Below are 19,111 nucleotides of genomic sequence, written 5' to 3'. Positions count from 1 at the left end.
TACCAGCTCAGGAATTGCTGAGATTGCTTTCTGAGGGCCCCGTAGAAGATATCAGATTTGCACAAGTTATTTTAGCACCAAGCCCTTAGGAAAATTTTAGAGAAGCTGCAGCAGTGCCGCAGGCTGCAAAGCCCTGGTTGGGAGCACCGGGTGCTGAGCCTCGCTTCCCATGCCACCAGAGACGGTCTCCTGGCAGAGACACGCGTCCTGGCTCCTCACAGGTCCCAAGCTCAGGTCTTGAGCACTGGCCTGGTATTCATGGGAGCTAGCACTGAACTTGAGTTTTCCCCATATTAGAGACCGTCACACCCAGAGACAAGTGTTTTATGGCACCTTTGGATGAGGCTGTACAGACCCAGGTGCTTGCACCAAAGCAAAATGAATGTAAGAATTCGCCCTGGCTGAACGACGTCCTTCATCCCAGGACAAATGCAAACCGGTGCATCCCTGAAGGCAGCTCTTTTTGAAAGGCATCTGTTACGCTCAGAGCTTGAGCTACTTCCTCGGATCAGAATCAAAATGAACCTTATACCTGCACCTTTAGCAGACAAAAATAAATATAAGCATGCCCAGGCCCTAGAAGCTGATTCTCATTTTGTGGCCCTTGTTTTGCATGAGCGAGGGGATCGCTAAAGCATCCCCAGCCTGAGCAGAGCTGGAAATATTTGCCTAACAACCCCACGGAGGGGTTTTGCTGGTCCTTAGAGGGCTGCAGTCCCAAATCTCCGAGCACCCGTGTCTCGGGAACCTGCCGGCCCGGGGCTGCCCCAGGGCCCCTGGCACATGGCATAAAGTAGTCTTCAACCCCAGCAGCCGACGGTGGTCTTCCTCTGATGCTCCCGGCCTGTCGGGCCACGCGTGGCTTCCCAGGGGACCGTTTCAGCCGATGCCACTGATAAAAGCAGTCAACCAGGACCAAAGTCTCCCCTGAACAAGTTATATGTCAATAACTGCTTCCCTCTGCCGTGAGGCCAGTCACCTTGGGCAGAGAGGAGATTCAGCTGTTTCAACATGACTTGTTCCCAGCACATCCATCCTGCTATTACTCATCTCGCAATCATCTTCCAGGAGCTCTCACAGAGCCAGAAAGCCACGCCGCGGTCCTTTCCCAGGAGCTGAAGTTACACTGAGCAGCCGAAGTCCCGGGCTCTTCCTTGATGCCTGGTGGAGATGGATCCTAGCTCTGGCCTCTTCCAAAGTCTCATGTGATATCTTCAAGATAGCAGCTAATGGCTCTGCAATCACTCCACTCAGTTCCCTAAGTGTTTCAGGGTGACTTTCAGAAAAAGGAGACTATTTAAATATATTTATATCTCTCTTATCTCAGCCCTCTCGCAGCTGCACTTTCCTTGCCAGAGACTAAACTCTTGCCCATATCCCTGGGATAATTGTGGCAGGAGTGTCTGAGCACAGGCACTTAGTGCTGCAAGAAGGCATTAAACCCTTCAGCCTCTGCCAGCATTACGCTGCTGCTCTGTGCCTCAGTTTCCCTACTCTGACACTGCTTCATGAGCTCTGTGAGGAGCAAAGGAGCTAAAACCTGGCTAATACGCAGGGCTCGGGGAGGGCAGTGCCTTCCCTGGATGTGTCCTGCTGCAGAGCAGCTCCCAGCCATGGGCCACCGAGCATCAGGGTCATGAAAAGCCCAACGCCAGCTCCGTAAATCAGCTCCCATCCCTAAGACACCCCCGGGACCAGCAACACCGAAGCACAGGGGGCTTCAGCAGAGACAGATGTGCTGGCCATCCCTGAGAGATGCCCGGGGGCTGCAAAGTGTCTTGGCTTTTTAAGGGTGAGAACTGGGGGGACACCCAGGGGTGAATCCCAGAGCTCTGTGGCTGTCCCCGGGCAGTCTGTCCCCTGCAGGTGTCCCTGGCCCATGCCATGGCCATGCTCCTCAGTGTGAGTTTGCATCCACCCTCATCAGACTTTGCCCAGTTTGTTCCCACCTGCGGGAAACAGTGGCAGCTGCAGAGATATTTTTGCACGGTTTCGATTAAATCCCCCAAATCCTCCCAGGCAAGAGGGGTGCGACGGCACTTGCAGCCCAGCTCAGACAGGCCTGGGGCTGCTTAGCCCAGTCAGCTGCTCTGCCCCGGAGGTGCCCCATGGATGGATGTCAGAGATATTACGTTCCTGCAAGCAGAAAGGGTTTACAGCCAAGGACAGACCTCGCTTTCCCTGTGCAGAGCTCCAGTGTGTGCTGCCGGCCACCCCAGGCCCTGTCAGCCATGAACAGCCCGAGGAGATATGCTGGGACCACCCAGGCCAGGGGGACAGAGAGAGTTTCCAGCAGTGTCCCCAGCAGGGAGCATGGAGACAGGACAGGCTGCCAGGATGACGCAAGGGAGGGATCAGGATTGGGTGCACAGCAGCACTGCTGAGCCCAGGGGTGAGCCCAGGCCCATGGCAGGCTTGCTCGAGCCTTGTTGAGCTGGGCACCGAGCCACAAGCATCTGCCACAGTGTGAGGCCGGGCTCTTCCCAAAGCCCAGCTCAGTCTATCCACAACGGGAACAGCTATGGATTTATAAATGAGAATGGAGATTCACACACCCAGTGCCAGGGATGGGGTTTTGAGACCACCAAATTCACCCAGCCTCCTGCTCCTTTGTGGAACAGCTTCATCCCTCACCACAGCACATGGGAGACTTTTCTTCACTCTCCAAGGGGACAGTTTTGTTCACAGCTCTAAAAGGACCCAGCTTTTTGCTGCCAACATCCTACAGAAATGGCCTGGGAACCAAGTAACTAAACCGAAGGGAAAATGGCTTTTCCCCTCCCTGGCTGGATTTCTCCATGACCATGGCAGATGATAAAGGAACCCAGCAGGCCCATCTCACCCTGTGGGTGCCCACTGGCTACGTGGGGCCCTGATCCCAGCCCCGCATGGTGCAAGGCAGCTGCCCCAGCGATGGAAGGGAAGCCAACCGTGAGAAGAGTTTCCCCGTTCTAGGCAAAATCAGCACATTAATATGGGCCTCACGTGAGGAGCGTTTGGCAGGGGATCAGCCCTTGGTGCCCACGTGCCAAGGGACAGATCCTTGTGGCCATTACCCTGCTGCCCCTCAATGCTGCCACTTGCACCACGCAGCCCTGCGCAGGATCCGGCCCCAAGCTGCCTTTGGGGATGGCTGTGCTACAACACAGCCGCTCTGTCCTCCTCCCTGGCACACTCAGGAAGAATGACAAAGAAAAGGGGCCTTGTAGCACAAGGGACATAAAACTTTCCTAAAAGAAACAGACAGGAGCAGAGAGAAAAAGGAGCCTTCAGATGAGAACAAGCTGCCGATTCAGCCTCGAACCCAGGCTGGATTAATGCTATCGCTGACCCTCCGGCCCCTATACCGTGGCTGGGACCTGGCCTGCCTGCACGCTAGATGCCACTGGGCACAGGGCACTGCAGCCTGCCTGCGACACCAGAGACCTGCGCTGGGTCTGGGCAGCTGCGGACACGTGGATGCATGGTGGGACCATGCATGGCCTCCGGGCCATGGGCAGGGCAGGTGCTCTGGGGGAAAGACGCTCAGCCAGCTCAGTCAGGGGGTAACAGACCCTCTTGCCCCCCAGTGTGCCCAGTGCCTGACACACACCAGCTGTGCAGAGCTAAATAATTTAAAGCCAACAGTTGCCCAAGGCTACTGGTTAGAGCTCATCCAACCACTACCGTCTAGCAAGAGACTTTCACATCAAAGCTGGCTGTGGAAAGGCAGGGAGAGCCCGGGCTCACAGACCACGCTGCTGCCCTCCTCCAGGTTGCCCCTGCGCATCCCTCTCCCTGACCCTCAAACCCATGGTCCTCAGATTGGGCTTGCAACCTCCTTCTCTGGCTATGAGCACAGTTCAGCCTGACATCGGGTTTGCACCGTATTGCTGACCCACCGGGTGTGCAGAGTGCTAGTGCTGGGTCTTGAAAGGGTGGTACGTGGGACTGGGGAGTGCCCAGTGCTCACCTGTGAGGGGTTTTTTTACTAAAAAACATGGCAGGGATTGGACTAAACAGAGCTAAATAAGGCAGATCCCACTGTGCAGGATGGGAACTCTAGGCAGTCGGTGACCAATGCTGCTCACGTGGTCTGAGCACCCTCCAGAGACACGATCTCAGGTGAAATGTCTTTGCTGCTCATGGCAGCAATGCTGGGCCTGGGCAGGGCCCTGGGGAGAAATCACTGGGTTAAATGGCCTGGGACTGGTGTGGGCAGTTGGCTCTCCCTGGGCACAAGCAGCCCTGGGCTTCCCCCTGCTCCCTGCAGCCTCCTGTGCAGTGTGAACAGGCAAACGGTGGGAGGTGAGGCCTGGCACAGCACCCAGCTCTCCCTGTACTGCCTGGCATGGTGGGAACATCATGAAGAGGATTTGGTGCACAAATCCACACCATCACAACGGTCTGAAGAGGGCCTGGGAGTCCTGTGTTGCAGCTCCTGGTGCCAACACAGAGGGGACGTGCTATGCCTGAATTTTCACAGCTTTGACTGGCAGCTCAGGAGCCCTGGAAAGTCATGAGCCCTTTTTTTCCTGGCTGCTGTGCCATCCGCTCTGAACCCTCGCTGACCGGCTGTGCCCCACAGACAGCAGCAGCCAGGGCATCCCTGGGCCTTCACACGTCAAGGCCAGCTCCCTGCCATGCCTCCATCCCTCCTCATCCTCGCAGGAGTCCTGTGCCCGACAATGCAACACTGAGGACGTTGAGCATGTTTCCTGGCCTACGGGAGATGCTGTCTGATAGAAAGAGAGCTGAGAAGAGCTGATGGCTGGTGCAAAAGGAGAAGGAAAGAAACTGCCTGTTGTTATGGCAGAGACATCCAGCCCAGAAACCACAGCGCTAATCTCTTCTTTAGCCACTCCATGGCAATCCCATTAGGCACTTAACCCACTTTAATAAAACCTTGCTCATAGCAAACTTTAGCTCTCAGCTGAACAGACTGCAGCAGCCTCCACCAGCAATAACCCAGTGTCTTGGGCAGAAAAGGCAAGCTCTGCCCAGGAGAGGCTTTGTCCAGCACAAATACTGGTGCAGGGATACACCAGCAAGGCTGGGGGGGAGCCCGGGGCTGAGACAAGGCCCCAAGGAGGGGTTAGCTGAGCTGTGCAACGAAGCCCGATGCTGAAGCCCTCTCCTTCCTGCGGCCCCTGGGGACGTGCCAGTTTGCTGTGGCGGAGACCACACGGTGTCTGGTTTCTCTGAGGCTATTCCACACGATACCATCCCAGCCTCAGTGCACAGGTTTTTAAACGACACTATTAATGCCCGAAAACATGATCTGAGTGCAGCTGGTGTGACATCCTCCGAGCCTGCTGGCGGGCAGGAGCAACAGGGGACCACAGGGCAGGTGGCTCCTGGCGGAGATGTCCCCTTTGCCTTAGAGAAGCCCCAGCGGGGCCGGGGGTGCAGTGGGGTGCAGGGGGACCGGGGATGGTGCCGGGGGGGGCAGCGGGGCAGCGGGTGCAGCGGGGAGCCCCGTGCCCAGGGCGGGTCCCCGCGGCGCCGCGGCCTTTCAGGAGGTGCCGGTGCTGGACAGCTCCGTCCCCAGAGCCGCCGGCGCCCGGCCCGGCCCGGCCGGTACCGTGTGTCCGGGCCGGTACCGTGTGCCCGGGCCGGGGCCGCCGGGCCGGTACCGCCCTCGGGGTCGGGACCTCCGGGCCGGTACCGTGTGCCCGAACCGGGGCCGCCGGGCCGGTACCGCCCTCGGGGTCGGGACCTCCGGGCCGGTACCGTGTGCCCGGGCCGGAGCCGCCGGGCCGGTACCGCCCTCGGGGCCGGGGTTGCCGGCCGGTACCGTGTGCTTGGGCCGGGGCTGCCGGGCTGGGACCGTGTGCCCGAACTGGGGCCGCCGGGCCGGGACCGCCCTCGGGGTCGGGACCTCCGGGCCGGTACCGTGTGCCTGAACCGGGGCCGCCGGGCCGGGATCACCCTCGAGGTCGGGACCTCCGGGCCGGTACCGTGTGCCCGAACCGGGGCTGCTAGGTTGGTGCCTGCCTTCCCGCAGCAAGTACCTCTGGATTAGTACTGCCCACTCAGACCAGTATGGCCAGGCTGGTACCACCTGCCCAGGACCAGCACCCCCAGGCTGGTACCACATGCCCAGGCTGGTTATGCTGGGCCAGCTCTGCCTGCCCGGGGAAGTACCTCCAGGCCGGCACCGCCTGTCCGATACCACCTGTCTGGAGCTGGTACCTCCTGACAATACTGTTTTTCTGGCCCATCCATCACTGCCTGTCCAGGGCCAGTACAGACTTTCTGGGCCTGTACAGCCTGTCTGGAGGCAGCAGAGTATGTCCCCAGGGACCGGTGCAGCTTGTTTGGGGCCAGGACAGTCTGTCTGAGGCTAGTACTGCCTGTCTGGGGCCAGCACCATCTGTGCAGGGCCCACAACATCTGTCCCCCTGGGCTGGTACCGTCTGTCCCTCCCTGGGCTGGTAGAGCCTCCCCTCCACCACCAGCACCATCAGAGACAAGCTCCAAAATGAACTGAGTTCAGGTTGCCCTGCCATGGGGTGACATCCCATCTAAACCTCCTCCAAACGCCACTGCCACAAAGCCCCATGGTGTCCTGTCCCCAAGGCCTGGAGGGCCCCTGCGGACATGGTGGCCCCTTCCTAAGGGGACACGGCTGGGGGGGGACACCTCCGCCTCCACAGACCAGCAAGGCTGCCAGGGCCATGCCCCTGGGGTGCAGGACGGGACAGACAGGAGCACTGGGAACAGCCCATGCTGGCAGGGACCAGGCCCCTGGGCACCAGGAAAGCAAATGGCTCGCTGTCTCCAGGCCCCTGGTGGTGGCCAGGCTGGAGAGGGGGACAAGGGACACGGAGGGGAGGTGCCGGGATGTGTAAGGGGCAGCCTGCCGACATGGCGCAGAGAGGGAAGGACAGGGCAAGGCGGAGGATACCTGTGTGGCAGAGCGAGGGGGCAACCGAGGCTGCTCTCCCAGCGCTGTGCCCACAGACTTGGAGGGGGTTTCAGCTGCAAAGGTCAAGTGCCTGGCAAGTGTGTGGAGAGGCCTTCAGAGACCTGTGTCTGCTCTGATCTGCATGTGCTTCACACACGTACGGCTTTGGAAGAAGGAAATGAAACTTCTCCAGCACAGACAGCAGCTGGGAGCTGTGACTGTTAACCAGTGACGCACAACAAGGGAAATTTGGCCTTTTGCCTCTCCGCAAGGCTGTGGTCAAAGGGGTGTGGGTGGCCTTGTGGCCGCCTTGCTGGGAACATCCCTGAGTCCCATGTCATGGTGCAAGAGGCAGCAGAAGGGGATGAGTGTCCCCCTCCAGCCCGGCAGGGGATGAGAGCAGCGGCAGCCTCCTGCCTGCGGTGTTGGGAGGCTGGAGCAGAGCAAGGACGGAGGGACCCTTCCCCTTGCCAGACCCCCTTCTGCTCCTTCCAGCAAGCAAGAACTCAGAGACTTTCCACCCTGTGTGGGATTTATACCCCTTTCTCTGATCCTCCTCCTCCAGACACCTCACATGGCCAACTCTCCTTTTAGGCAGCCGTGATCCCGCATGCGGCTCATGCACAGAGCACTTTGCCTTTTCTCCACCCCTACGGTACCCATCAAACAAGCGGTTGCTGTCCCCAAAGCCCTTGGGACACAGGCAGGCTCGTTGTGGCCAACCCACAGGGGAGGACACCTTTCCCTCTCCTCCCTGCAGCCCCTGGAGCCGTACGCTCAGCGAAGCAGTGCAATAACCCCCCGAAGGGCTGAGCCCAGGAGCGGGGGCTTGTCCAAGTGGTGAGAAAGATCCCGTTGTGAGTCTGCTGAGGGAAGGTGAGACGCCCTTCCAAGGGAGCGGGATGCGGCGATGTGGGGCTGGGAAGCCACCTCGCCGGGAGGGTTTGCAGCTAGGAGCTGGCCAGGCTCATCTGCGGGTCTCCAAAGAGGACGGCAGGAAGGGGGGCGATGGCTGCGCCACGGAGGGGGACTCGGCCCTTTGTCTCCGCATCGCCTGGCAGCTGGCGGCAGCGGCAGCGCAAACACTTCCCAGAGGAAGGGGGGGAGCAGGGCTGAGCCGTCAGCAGGGGGGTTGCGCTGGAAGGAAAACACCGCGCACCACCTCCGTTGGGACAGGCTGGGTGCTGCCGAGGGTTCCTGCCTTTGCAGCCGTCCCTGGCACTGGGAATGGGTCCCTCCACCCCAAGCGCCTGAGGTCTCTGTGTGGCCATGGCCGGCCGGTGCGGGCTGGTGCCCAATGCAGTCGCCTCCAGCTGACGGAGAGCCGAGGTCCCAATGCAGCGCCGAAGGGCAGAGCCGAGGGCCAGGCAGGGAGCGATAACGCGGCTAGCAATTTATTTTCCTTTCTCTAACTTTCTTGGACTGGGCTACAACAGCCAAGGGTGACAGCGGCGCAAGTCCGGCTGGGGTAGGGGGGCACCCAGAGGCAGAGCTCGCTCTCTCCTCCGCCACTATCTCCTTTTGGGGCCCTTGGCCCTCTCCCTTAAAGCCTGTTTTCTCAAGGCTGATCTAGATTTGGAGGCGTCCCATGCGAGATGCCTTGGGCTCGACTTTTGGAAGCGCCGAGCTTCGTTTGGGTGCAATCACTACCTGCCGGTGCCAGCAGCAATTATGTGGGGGAGGGATACTTGTGCAGCGCCCTGGGATCTCCCAACGCGTCGGCCTCCCCGTTTTGTCCGGTATCAGTGTCGGCGGAGACAAATCCTATTTGCAGCTCACTCACTTTTCCTTTCCTGCGAGGGGGAGGAAGAGCTTTGAAGTCACCCGTAGTCCTGCAGCTTGCACCTCACTTGGAGCCTCGCCAGCTTTCGCAGGGTCTGTGTTTCTCCTGCCCCCAGCTCCCTTCACCACCAGCTCTTCCTGCGTATAAATGAGGGCTGATCCTGAGCCGAGGACGCTCCCAGGGCTGAGCCCCATGCCGGGCCGGCCAGGTCAAGCCCATGGCCGGGATATGTGGAGCATCGTGCTCTGCCAGGCGCCGCTGTTCGGAAAGCGCGCGGAGGCGGAAAAATAAACAGCTGCGGCAGAGTCCGTTTGGAGGAGAGACATTTGGAGAGAAAGTTTTGTTTGGGACAAAAAAATCTCCCGAGTTCACTGCATCATTTGATTATTCCCACGTTCCCGCCGCGTTGCGAACCAGGCCGGGGAGCGCTGGCTCGGCCCCGCAGAAGCAGAGCAAATGCCGTGAAGCTCTTCGCGCCGGGGGTTTTGAGCAACAGCAGATGTCTCAATTTATGGCCCTGGCTTCGTCTCCTCGGGTTCAACAACACGAGGCGGAAACGGCCCCTTCCCCCACCCTGCATCCTCGGACCTTGAAACCTGGAAACACCAACTGACTTTCGGCTTTGCTGGAAGCACTGCGGGAAAAACACAGCTGTCCAGAGAGCTGTTAAACGCGTTAATTCGGCAGCTGCCATGACGGCTGCGCGCGGACGTGCGTGGTGCGACGGTCGTGGCAGAGCTGTGCGTGCTGCCGGCTGCCGACTTGCCGCCGCTCTCTGTCTGCTCCTCCCGGGACTTGTTTCGACTTTCCGAGCCCAGAGCAGGGTAGAGTTGGCTATTCTGGGCTCTCCAAAGTGGTCACTTTTTTCCCCAAAGTGGTCCAAGGATTGCCAAAACGCTGCTGGGAGCATGAGTTGGGTAATGTAGGACTAACAGCAAAGGGTCAGGCCCGAAAGTGGGAGCTTTAACCCCTTAGAAAACAGATTCGGAGCCTGTTACGGAGCTGTAGAATTACTGCCTCGTTCCCCGGAAAGCCCCAAAACAGCTGATCTTAAAGCCGTGGCATTTCCACACACCGAAAAGCACTTCAGATGCTCAAGCAGGCAAGGGAAAGTCAATCTGCAGCTCACGTTCCCCAGGGACCCTTCCCCGGACCACCTACTCCCGCCGAGCCTTGCCGAGCGTGCAGCAAGGCAGCTCCTTGCCCAGAGGCGCCCGCATTTTGGGGTAGCGTGGAGGTTTTGCTCCCTGCTCGCCCAGCCCCGAGCCTGCCCGCAGGGCACCCGCCGCGCGCCGTGATCCCTCCTGCCAAAAGTGGGGACCAGCCCCCTCTGCCCCGATAAAGAGCCGCGTAGCCGGCGCGTTTCTCTTAAATACAGCGCGCTGGAGTGCCTAATCCTTTGCATCACGCTTCCAGCCTTTGCAAAACTTATCAGCCTAACGTTACTCGCGTGGGACTAGATCGCCCGTTAGTCGTGCTTAGCTCTCGTATAACGAATATGCAGCACTTACAGCAGTGGCTCCCGGCGGCAGCTTTTGCCCAGTGACATCCATCTGCCTAGCCGCCCCTGCAACGCTGCCGGCGCCCAGCCCCAGGCAGCCCCGACCCGGACTGGGACCAGTAAACAGCAGCAGGGTTTCCTTAGGATAACCATGCATTCGCGATGGAAGGCAGAAACCCCGGGGAGTCCTTAATGGGATGAGTGGATTTTAGAGCAAGACGCCAATCAGGGCTTGTGATTGCTTTGCTTGGGAATAACTCTTTTATCCAGGTATTAACTTTAGGTGAGGGAGCAAACTGCCCCGGGGGAGGGGCCGGCAGCGAAGCAAAGCGGATGGAAAATAGAGCCCGGCAAAGCCGAAAGGCAGGGAAGGAGGTCGGGGAAGGGGTGGAGAAGCCGCCCACGAATTATTGCGCATCCCTGAGCACAGAGAGGTTTTGGCTGCCTTTTTGCCGGTGGTTACGCAGTCTGGCCACGGCTGCACTAAAGCCACCGGGATCCTGTCCCCGGGGGTGCAAACAGGCCCCGCGGCAGCGCGCCCAAAAACCCGGCTCACGCAAGGCCAAAGTGCCAACCGCCCCGGCCGGAGCAGTTGCACGGGGTATCGGCCGCCCACATCCCCAGACGCGCAGTGCTGCAGCTCACCATGGCTTGGGAAATGTGCCCTGCCACTGGCTGCCCCGTTCCAGCACGGAAAGTCTCCCCCTGTGCCGTGGGAAGGTGGGAAGCCTGACCGGCACCAAAGGGGAAATCGGGGAATCCAGGCAAATACTTGGAGGTGTTAACTGCAGCCCTGGCTCCCGACCCAGAGCCTCGCGGCGCTGCTGAGGCCTTTGCGGGATGCTGAGCCCAATTCTCACGGCCGGCCGGGGAGAGGGATGCCGAGGAGCTGGCAGGAGCTCAGGGAAGAGTCACACGAGCCATTCGGGGCCCCGAAACGAGCCCGGGAGAGCCTGTAAGCACGGGGCGAGCCAACGAATGAAACGTGCTCTGGGCACAGCCGTCCGTCAGGAAGCATGGCCTTCGGTCCAACCGGCGCGAGCCTCCCAGCAGCGTCCAAATCCCTCCAGACCCACACGCTGCTCCACCACGTGGCCTCCTGCAACATGACTCCTTTGGCCCAAATTCGGCCCCTGCAGAAATCGCAGCGAGGGCATCACCGCGCCACGGGAGCCTGGCCCGAAACGGCGAGGCCGGGGGAGCCAGCGGGAGGCACGGATGGCGGCCAGATGTTCGGATCCAGCACTGGGGGATGTCTTGGATCCGAGCAGAGCTGGCCGGGCTTCAAAGCGGCGGGAGCAGGGGCAGGCAGGGCCAGAGCAGCGGCTGTTAATCAGCCAGCGCCACCGGCTGCCTCGCGGCACAGCCTGCCGCGACCTCGCGCTGCGGCACCGGGGGCCCTCCAGCCCCGTTCCTGCCGCGAATAACCCGCGCGTGGGTGATGGGGAGGCTTCGAAGATGGGTGCTTCAGGGTGAAGGCACAGGGCTGGGCGCAGGGTGTCAGAGCCAGGGGGGAAATCGGGCCCCTTCCAAATACGCTGTGAAAATCGGCCTTTTCCCCACTGCCAAGGCATGCTGGCATGCTGGCACCCTGCCCTCACGTAGGAGGTGCACCAAGAGCGTGGGGGCTCTGCTGTCACGGTGAAGGGCTTTGGGTTGGGGTTGCCAAAGCCTCATTGCACCAGCCGGGCTCCTCAGTCCGGCACGCAGGACCTTTTGAGGGCCTGACGTTTCCCAACGTGAAGGTTGGCGTTTCCCAATGTGAACCTTGGTGTTTCCCAACGTGGACCTTGGTGTTTCCCAACATTCTTTCTTGTGGGAAGGGGGCCGGGCCTGACGCGCCATCAGCCAGGCAGGGGGACGAGGGCACGCGGACGTGCCAGCAGTGGGAACTTGTCTCTGCTGCTGCCCATCTTCAGACCCAAGAAGCATCTGCCCACGGCTCTGCAGCGAGGCAGCTCCCCAATGCATCGTCAGGGCTGATTTGAATCTGGGACACCCTTGGGTGATGGCTCCTTGGGTGGCACGAGGAGCTCTGGCTGGACACCCCTCCAGGATGGTGAGGCTGTGGATGTCCTAGCGGGCATTTTCCCAGCAGGATGCAGCCCAGGAGCGAGCAGGGGGTGGGCATCTGGGATTTGGGGGGGATGCAACCCCTTGGCTGCCGCGGACCTCGGGGTAAAGCATCCTTCAAACATCTCAGGTGGCCACACATGCTTGCAGACATCCCGTGCTTCTCCCGGTGCTACCCACGCAACAGAAACGGGACTACACGGAGCCACCCCAAAGAGCACCAGAGGATGGGACCACAGTGAGAATCCTGCAGCCGGTTTGAGGTCTGCACTAGGAAAAGGTGTTGGACAACTAGAGAGAGGGTGGGAAATGGCCACTTTCTGTGGCCGTTGGGCTAGAAAATACGCCTGGCAAGCCGAGAGCAAAGGTTGTAAGAAAGGCGATGGAGAGCTGGCTTGATTGCGGTGTAAAGTGCTCTCCCAGGGAGCAAATAACAGGTACAACAGCCTCTCTCATCGAGTGAGGAAAGGCAGGCAGAAGCCAAGCCAGAATTTGCAGCTGGAGACGTTTCAATGAGAAATCAGGCCCCCCACTGTCAGCAGCGCAGGTGACGGGCCCCAGGGACGAACTCCCAAAGCAAGCGGCAGCTCCTCCATCCGGCAGCCCCAGCTCCCGAGGAGACTTCCCGGGAGGTTTTTAGGCGAGCGCCAGGCTCAGCTCGAGGGCGACGGGCGTCTGATTTACATACCGCAGCCACAGACCCGTTCACCACCGCCTTGGCCTCAGCCTCGGGAGCCCTCGCTAAGGCCGGCTCCAAGCTCGTTAGAGGCCGCTTGCTAACGAGCGACTCTCGGGCCCCTCGCTCAGCCTGCGCCGTGAAAGGCAGGTAGGTTTAGGTTATAAGCACTTGCCGGAGCCTTTCCATGCCCCTAAGGAGGCCGCAGAGAGGTTCAGCTCCTAGAAACCCCAGAAGAGATCCCAGCCGGAGCGACGGGGGGCTCCTGCCCACCGGCCAGCAGCATGGTCAGAGGTGATCGCCACGGTGGTGGGGACGGGCGCTGCGGCGGGGTGGCTCTTCCGGCAGCGCAGGAGAAGGTCACGCATGGAGGACACGCCAACGTCCCCATCCCACGCTGACATCCCTGTCCCGCACTCCGATCGCTCACTTTGCTCCAGTGCTGGAGCTTCTCGGACCCCTCTGGGAGCTGATTTAAGCCACTGACCTAGCGTGGGAGAACGGGTCTGGGACAGGGTGACCGAGCCAGATGGCTACCGGGTCTGAGATGACCGAGCCACGTGGCTACTGGGTGAGGACAGGGTGTCCAAGCCAGGTGGCCACCCCTCCTCGCCCTGCTTTGCCCCACAAGGGAGAGCTCATCCCAGCTCTCCGTCACACCATGGCCGTGCTCAAGCCGGGCCACGTGCCGCGAGCTCAGAGGGAGGAAAAGAGGCTCCAGATGGGATGACCCAGATAGCATCCGGGCCCCGTGCTGCTGGTGCGGGAAGCCAACCTGGGCATGCCTCAAGCCTTGCTTTCCACCGCTGCACCCCCTCGCAAGCCGTCCTAATCGAGGGCACAGCAAGGAGGCCCTGCTCCGGAAATCCCGCGCCTCCCTGCTCCCCCCCACCAGGATCTCTCGGGACACCTTCCCCGCGGAGCTGCGCTAAGCAACCTCCCAGCCGCAGGGACAGCCCGGAGCGCCGGGTGCTCAAAGCACGACAGCCCTGCAAACCAGCCTCTCCCCGCTGCTAATTCCCTGGAAAATAGGAGGGTGCTGGTCATCCGGGGCTCAGCCGAGGGTGCCGCTGCCACCCCTGGTGCTCCCGGATATCGAGAGCTCTTGCATCGCACCCCGAGGGAGGTCTAGCCGTGCTCAAGGCCCAGGCTGGACTGCCGGCAGCAAAGGGTGCGGGCAGAGCCGGAAAAGGGCTCAGGAAGCAGCCGAATTTATTTCCCTGCTCTTTAGACAGCAAATCCTCAGGCTGTTCCCAGAACCGCGGCGGGAACAAGGCACAAGGCAGCGCCTGGGCCAGGCTGTTGTTCTCCGCGTTGGCTCCCAGACCCGTTGGGCACCGTCCTGCAGCCCCGGCACCCTCTCTGGGATCCCCCGGACCAGCTTGCGTTTAGGAGGAAAACCACACCGCAACGGAAAAGCAGCTGGTTGGAGTCCTGCCGGCTCCGGGGGAGCCCGACCAGCTGTTCCTCCTGCTGTGCCCCAAGCGAGAGGACGGCACGGCCCCCCGCAGACGCCGCACGTCTGCCCCCCACCCCAGGCCTCGCTTCCCCCTTCCTAGGCCTGGGGCCCGGCTCCAACCCGGGGCCGGAAACACCTTTTTCCTGTTCACGGGGCTGCAACGTGGGGTTTTCATCTGGAAAAAAACCCTCCCCTCTCGGCGGGATATTTATAACCCGCTAGGAGCAAGGCCGGCCCGCTTTCGCCGCAGCGTCCCGGGTTGAACCCACGGGCCCCGCTCCAGGCCCCCCCACCGTCGCCCGCCGGGAAAGCCGGGAAAGCCGGGCAGCACGAGGCGGAGGCCCGACTCCCGCTTGGGGGACTTCATCCCCCTGCTCCGTAACGCGCGGGCTCCAGCTTCAGCCCCGCTCCCGGCCGCCCTGCTGCCCATCCCACCCGGTTCTCCCCCCGCTCCGTGCTTGTGCCTCCAGGCCCGGTTCCCTGTGGCAGGGACGTGTTGCAGGAACAGATTTTGGGAGCTGCAGCCGGGCTGTGAGCCCCTTCGCCACATCCAGGTCCTGCACAGACTTGGGGGGAAAACGATGAGCTGCCCCAAATGCTTCTCCGGTCCCAGCTCTCCTTCCCAGCAGGGCGACACAGGAGCGGATGAATCGAGTCTCATCCGATTACAGGGACTTGGGGAGCCCCCGCTGCGGGCCACTGCCGTGCTCCGGGCTCGGCGCTGTGTCCCCGCACATCACCCACCTCGCAGCCGAGCCGGACGATGCCGCGGCCGCAGGGGGATGCTGGGGTGCCGGCTAGGGTGCACGGGCAGAGCAGGCAGCTCCTGCCCAGCCCGAGAGCCCGCAGGCAGCTCTCGGCTCCTCCGCGGCCCAGGCAGTTACTCAGCATCCGCGAAATGACTCAGACGCCAGGACGAGACAGCCGGAGCGAGGCCAAATGGGCCAGGACAACTCAACGAGCCGGAGCATCCGGGATTTCCTGTCTCAGCTTCCCCGGCTGCAAAATGGGGGTGAAGCTCTGCACGTAAACCGGAACGTGTTCACTGTGCCCGGGCGGTGCAGAGGGCTCCCGGCGTTCCCGGCCCACGGAGGATGACCAGGGTGCTTCGAGCTCTCCCACGACCGCACCGGGGGTGAAAGTGCAAGGAGCTGAGGGTGCCGCTCTCGGCCGAGCCGAGCGAGCGGAGGGCAAGCAGCACCCGGGGCGGTCGCGGGTCAATCCTGCCCCTGCGGGTGCCCAGCGCTCGCCCCGCTCCGGGCCGGGCACCAGAAGCCGGCAGGAACAACGTGCTGCGGGAACAGGCAGCCGACACACCCAGACGTGCTCTGCCTTTCTGGCTTTCCTCCCAGCTGGTTTTTTCCGAGGTGAAATCCAGGAAAACAAGAGCTCCGGGCGCGCGCACGCTTTGGGGCTTCGTTTCCCTATTCTCCCCCATCCTCGCACAGCGTGAACACGCGTTTCAGAAGCGGCCGAGTCCAAGCGGAAGAGCCCCCACGCGACCCAAAGCAAAGTCTCCTCCATAAGTTTTCCTCCGCGCCGAGATGTCCTGGTTTTGCTGCAGTGCAGAGCCAAGGCGGGCTGAAACCTCGCGGCGTTTCGGGAGCCGGGCTGCCCTCTCCGACAGCCGCGTGGCGTGGGAGCCCTCCGGCCCCGGGGACGCTCTCCCCATGACGCAGGCACGCGGGCAGCCTTGGGAAGGTCACCCGCCTCCCTGCGCTTCTCCTTCCCGAGGCAAAACTGTGCCAAGCCCTAACGCATCCGGGAGGGAGAAGCCTTGCAGGCAGAGGAGCGGAGCCCCTGCCCCATCGCCTTTGTTTTCCGCCTACACGGCATTTAGAAGAAGCCAAAGTCCCCACTGTCCTCCCTGCCATCCCCACGCCGGCGGGACACGGCCAGGAGCCGGGGTGACCGGATCGTCACCAGCAGATGGTGACGGCTCCAGCCAGGAGCAACCGGAGACGGTACGGCGCAGCCAGCCTCAGGCACCCATCCACGGGGGCACCGAAGAGCCGCGATGCCCGGGGCGATGCCGGTGCCCATCCGGCCCCAGCTCACCGGAAAGGCGAACGGCTCAAAGCTCTGCAGCACTTTTCCGTGTGCAAAACGCAGGCTGCGAGGGTGACACCCCCCCCTCGCCCCCCCCCCCCCCCGAGCTTCCCAGCACCACTGCAGACGGCACCAACCCTCTCCGGTTTCCAGAGCGGAGACGTACACGCAGGGCAGCACAAAAGCACGTTTTCCCACCCAAAAGCAGCTCTCTGGAGACGGAACATTGGTTTCAGCAGCCCCAGCCCTCGGAGGGGCAACGCGGTCTCAGCACGACCCCCTGCGGCTGCCGTGCCTCAGTTTCCCCAGTCGCCCTTTGCCTGCACCGCGGCCCTCCCCGGGCCGGAGGCCCCCTCTCATCTCATGCCTGCGTATTCCCAACTCGGCTGGGGTCTGATCTCCGCCGGTGGCTTTCAGCGGGATCAAAACCCTTCTCCCCGGGGACATTTTCGGGTGATGAGGCAGGGAGCAGTGCCGGCACCTGCCTCCAGCACGGCCCTGGCTGCCTGGCAGTTCATGGCCCTGTGCCAGGCAGCGCTGTGCGGCAGGGCTCATCCCTCGACCCGGCCCGGGGGCTCCGGACACCCACCTGGAGCCCCGGGAAGCACCTTGGAGCGGGGATGGTCCCCCTCCCAGCACGGGCGAGCGTGCCATGGCACCCCGTCCCACCCGCCGGGGCGAGGACGGGTGGAACGGGGCAGTGAGACCCCCGAGATGTGGACGCTGTCCTGGGGGGCACCCGGACGCGGGAACTTTCTCCCAGCACGGACCCTGCTGTGGTGCCCCCGGAGGCTGCCCGTGCCACAGCCACAGCTCACATCCCAGCAAACAGGGGACCCCATGGAGAGGTGGGGACCTTCGGGACACAGCCGGGGGACAGGGAGCCCACGCCACCCCGGGACGGGCCGGCAGCCGCCCCGGGTTCCCCGAGTGTCGATCCGCGCTCGCCCCCGCGGCCGCCCCCCCCGTCGCCCCTGACTCCCGGCGGGATGCTCCCGCTGCCTCCCCCTCCGCATCCGGCCCCCAGCATCCCTCTCCCCCCCGCCAGCCGCTCGCTCCGACGCGCAACAGGGAAGCGGGAGCCAGGCAGCGGCAGGGCACTCACCGCCGACCGCTACGGCCCAGTCATCGCCTCGTCCGCATCCAGTGCTGCTCCGGCCCGGAGCCGGTGCCAGGGATGGCCGGGGGCCATGCGGGAGGTGGGCCGGGTGCCGCCGGCAGCTGGCGCCGCCGCCGCCGCCGGAGCCGGTTTCACAATGGGAACAGCAGCATATTGAACAAAGTGCCTGTCTCCCGGGACCGGCGGCGGAGAGGAGGAGTCACGCAGGCCCGTGCCCCCTCCGGCAACCGCCAGCTCGTTACGCTGATGGCTGCCGGGAGGGTGCCAGGAGGCCGCCCCGACACCGCGCGCGCAAGCAGGCAGCCGGCATGCGGACCGCGCCGGAGTGCTCGGCCCCGGGCGGCTTGCCGGCCGGCTCCCGCGCCGGCGGTTGGCACGCTCGCCGAGCCAATCCGCCCCCTGCTCCGCAGCGGAGCCCTCCCGCTACCCTGCCAGCCCCCCGGCGTCCCGGCTGCCGATGCCCCGGGAGCCGCCCGGAGCGGCAGGAAATCTCTCTCCGCTGCCGCCTTCCTCGGGCTGGCCCCGGCCCCGCCAATTGTCTCGCAACGGGGTGCGCGGCCGCCGCGGCCGAGCTGGAGCCGGAGCATCCGGCAACCTCCGGGCTCGCTTTTCCCTCTGCCGCTTTCCCGCTGGGCGCCAGGAAGGGCAGGCAAGCAGCGAGGCCCGGCACTCGGGGCACGACGCGGCGGGAAGTGCAGGAGTGCTGGCGGAGCAGCTCTCTGCGCCCGCAGGAAAGGCCAGGTTCCCCCGGAGGCAAACGCAGATCCGGCCGCCTCCATAGGGATCAGGGCAGCTCAGCGGGATGCGCGCGTGCCCTCCGGCACGTTGCCGCTGGAGGGTATTTGGGCCAAACGCGTCCCAGGAGAGCTGCTCCAGTGCCTGGATCCAGGGCCCCACGGGAAGAGACAATGACATCTCCATCCTGGCGGGAAATGGCCGCGGGTCCCCCTGGCCTGGGAAGCGGTTTGCGGCAGGCAGAAGCCCAACGTGCCGTAAGGGCCTCCGTGGGGATGACAGCTATCTGCACCCACGCGGGGCCCCGGCGCTGACTCCCGCCATCCCTGCCGGAGGCACCAGGGCCCTTTTGTGCCCAGCTGCCGGCGCCGGCACAGCCGGGACCCTTCAGGCGACTCGACGTTGCATGTGGAGACCTGCGGCTAATCCTGCCTCCGCAATGAGCCAACACGAAGGGTGTCAGGTCCAGCGCTGCCAGGGCCGTGCCGGGGCCGTGCCAGGGCCATGGGGCCCGCGGCCTTCAGCGCAGCGAAGACATCGCCAGCGGAAAAACAACCCGAAGTCGCAGCCATGGGGCATCCTGGGGGGGCAAACGCGGAAAGAAGAGGGGGATAAACTGCTCCACAGTGTCTGACAGCCCTCAGGGAAGAGAACCGGCGTGCCGAACCCCTGCCCACCCCAGCGCCCACGTGGGGCACAGCCACGGCCCCACGGCAGGCAGGGCCCGGCCCGCGGGGACCCCCGGGGCGGCTGGGGCAGGCCCAGCCCGGGCTGCCCGGGGAGCTGGAGAGCTGCACCAGGACAAGGTGCCACCCCACACCGTCCG

The sequence above is a fragment of the Apteryx mantelli genome, chromosome 25 (assembly GCF_036417845.1).
Source record: "Apteryx mantelli isolate bAptMan1 chromosome 25, bAptMan1.hap1, whole genome shotgun sequence".
Taxonomy (NCBI): domain Eukaryota; kingdom Metazoa; phylum Chordata; class Aves; order Apterygiformes; family Apterygidae; genus Apteryx; species Apteryx mantelli.
This window is presented reverse-complemented; position numbering follows the sequence as displayed.